Below are 3346 nucleotides of genomic sequence, written 5' to 3' on the forward strand. Positions count from 1 at the left end.
GCACTTGTCTCTCAAATATTGGCTTTCAAGTGGTGAGCCGTTGAACCTGAGTTCAGTAACAATTATGATTAAATGAAGTCACTAGTTCTGTTCAGTTCAGTTCATTTCAATTGCTCAGTAGTGTCTGACTCTTTGTGACCCCATGGACTGCAGCACACCAAGCTTCCCTGTCCATCACCAATTCCCTGAGCTTACTCAAACTCATGTCCATCAAGTTGGTGATGCCATCTAACCATCTCATCCTGTCATCTCCTTCTCCTCCTGCCTTCAATCTTTCCCAGCATCAAGGTCTTTTCCAATGATTCAGCTCTTTGCATCAGGTGGCCAAAATATTGGAGCTTCAGCTTCAGCATCAGTCCTTCCAACGAATATTCAGGACTGATTTCCTTTAGGATTGACTGGTTGAATCTCCTTGCAGTCCAAGGGACTCTCAAGTCTTCTCCAGCACCACAGTTCAAAAGCATCAGTTCTTTGGCACTCAGCTTTCTTGATAGGCCAACTCTCACATCCATACGTGACTACTGGAAAAACCATAGCTTTGACTAGATGGACCTTTTTTGGCAAAGTAATATCTCTGCTTTTTCATATGCTGTCTAGGTTGATCATAGATTTTTTCCAAGGAGCAAGTGTCTTTTAATCTCATGGTTGCAGTCCCATCTGCAGTGATTTTGGAGCCCCAGAAAATAAAGTCTGCCACTGTTTCCATTGTTTCCCCATCTATTTGCCATGAAGTGATGGGACAGGATGCCATGGTCTTTGTTTTTTGAATGTTGAGTTTTAAGCCAGCTTTTTCACTCTCCTTTTTCATTTTCATCAAAAGGCTTTTTCTGCCATAAGGGTGGTGTCATCTTCATATCTGAGGTTATTGATATTTCTTTCAGCAATCTTCTTTTTTTTTTTTTGGCTATCATCATCATCATCATTTTCACCCTCAAGTTCATCCAGGATAACTCCTATTCATCCTTCAAAACCCCATTTGATTTCACCATCTGTCTTGCCTAGAATGAACTCTCAATGATTTTTGTGACCATTTGACAAGTTCCTAGACTGAGGCCCAGAGCACCCAGGTCACTCCTGAGGTTTTTCAGCATCCAGCTCCTTCTTTCTCTGTCTGCCCAGTTCCAGGGCATGGGTCTCAGGCCTGGCCAGTCTGGCTTAGAAGCATGTAGGCACAGGCAGTATCAATTCAAATCCATCACCAGCCGGCCCTGGGCATCAGTGGTCGATGCCCACATGTAGGACTGCTTGGCCTTACACTCAGACACTCAGTGCCTCTGGCCCACATTCCAGCAGCCTCCTCCACCCCCACCAGGGCCATCTTCCTCAGTACTGGCAGCCTTGCAGTGGGTTTCAAAGAAGTACTGGCACAGGGGACTGCCGCCAGCCACAGGCACCTCCTCCAGCATCTCCACCTCACACCCACGCAGGTCCACAGCAGTCTGGGGGTCTGTCACCAGCCGCGGATGGCATCACACAGGCCAGCTCTCCACAGCGACCGACTGGTGCTGTCTTGCTCACCCCTCGCAGATTGCGGTCAGCTGGGCTCCGGGTGGGCTCCCCAAAGGCCTTGGACTCCGGCACAAAGAGCAGAGGGGGCCCCATGAGGGTACCCCTGGACAGGGATACGCGGGGGGGACAAGAAGTCGCACTCAGGTGCTGGAAATGGGGTCAAGGGTGAGGGTGGGGGGTGGGGCCCACTGGGACCCTGGGGAGGAGGAAAAATAGGAGGATGGGAAGGGAGCCTGAGGGGTGGGGGAGCATCTCGCTGAGCACCTGTCAGCACCTCCTTACCTCTGAGCTCCAGGGCTTGGGACCCCCGGTTCCAGGGGGCCCCTGTTGGGGACACGGATGGCCCCCTTCTTCCTGACATCTCAGGAGAGGGAGGGGGCAACCGTGTAGGGAGACCTCCTCAGCTGCCCCCCGGCTGTCTCTGGCTTGTCGGCTCCTCCTCCTGCTTGCTGGCGGCACGGTCGGGGGCTCTTTGGGCAATCTTGATTCCAGCTTGTCCTTCATCCAGCCTGGCATTTCGCATGATGTACTCTGCATATAAGCTAAATAAGCAGGGTGACAATATACAGCTTTGGTGTACTCCTTTCCCATTTTGGAACCAGTCCATTGATCCATGTCAGGTTCTAACTGTTGCTTCTTAATCTGCATACAGATTTCTCAGGAGGCAGGTCAGGTGGTCTGGTATTCCCATCTCTTGAAGAATTTTCCACAGTTTGTTGTGATCCACAGAGTCAAAGGCTTTGGTGTAGTCAATAAAGTAGAAGTGGATGTTTTTCTGGAACTCTCTTGCTTTTTTGATCATCCAATGGATGTTGGCAATTTGATCTCTGCTTTCTCTGGCTTTTCTTAATCCAGCTTGAACATCTGGAAGTTTGAGGTTCATGTAATGTTGAAGCCTGGCTTGCAGAATTTTGAGCATTACTTTGCTAGCATGTGAAATGAATGCAGTTGTGCGGTAGTTTGAACACACTTTGGCATTGCCTTTTGTATTGGAATGAAAATGGACCCTTTCCAGTCCTGTGGCTACTGATGAGTTTTCCATATTTGCTGGCATATTGAATGCAGCACTTTCACAGTATCATCTTTTAGGATTTGCAATAGCTCTGCTAGAATTCCATCACATCCACTAGCTTTGTTCATAGTGATGCTTCCCAAGGTCCACTTGACTTCTCACTCCAGGATATCTGGCTCTAGGTGAGTGATAAAACCATCATGTTATCTGGGTCATTAAGATTTTTTTGTACAGTTCTTCTGTGTATTCTTGCCACCTCTTCTTAATATCTTCTGTTTCTGTTAGGTCCATACCGTTTCTGTCCTTTATTGTGCCCATCTTTGCATGAAATGTTCCATTGGTATCTCTAATTTTCTTGAAGACATCTCTAGTCTCTCCCATTCTATTGTTTTACTCTATTTCTTTGCACTGATCATTAAGATGGCTTTCTTATCTCTCCTTGCTGTTCTTTGTAACTCTATATTCAAATGGGTATATCTTTCTTTTTCTACTTTGCCTTTAGCTTGTTCAGCTCATACAGAGATAATCTGATGGTGCCCACCTGTGAATGGATGCAAAAAAGAAGAGATTAACACACCCCTTCCAAAGGCTGGCCCTTCCCAGAGATGTTTTGCAAGACTGAAGACCCTTTCTACTTTACTGCTTCATTGCCTCTCCCTCTCTATTCTGCCTTTCAATTTTTCAATATTTATTTATTTGGCTGCACCAGGTCTTGGTTGTGGCATGCATACAAACTCTTAGTTGCAGCATGTGGGATCCAGTTCCCTGACCAGGGACCAAACCTAGGCCCCTGGCATTGGGAGCAGAGAGTTTTAGCCACTAGAC

General features: G+C 47.3%; 1 pseudogene; it reads right to left on the reverse strand.

Moving 5' to 3' along the window:
• Nucleotides 1-1135: 1135 nt before the first annotated feature.
• On the reverse strand, nucleotides 1136-1761 carry LOC129655924 (neurotrophin-4-like; annotated as a pseudogene).
• Between the last annotated feature and the right edge of the window lie 1585 nt (nucleotides 1762-3346).

This window comes from Bubalus kerabau, chromosome 6 (genome assembly GCF_029407905.1).
Source record: "Bubalus kerabau isolate K-KA32 ecotype Philippines breed swamp buffalo chromosome 6, PCC_UOA_SB_1v2, whole genome shotgun sequence".
NCBI lineage: Eukaryota > Metazoa > Chordata > Mammalia > Artiodactyla > Bovidae > Bubalus > Bubalus kerabau.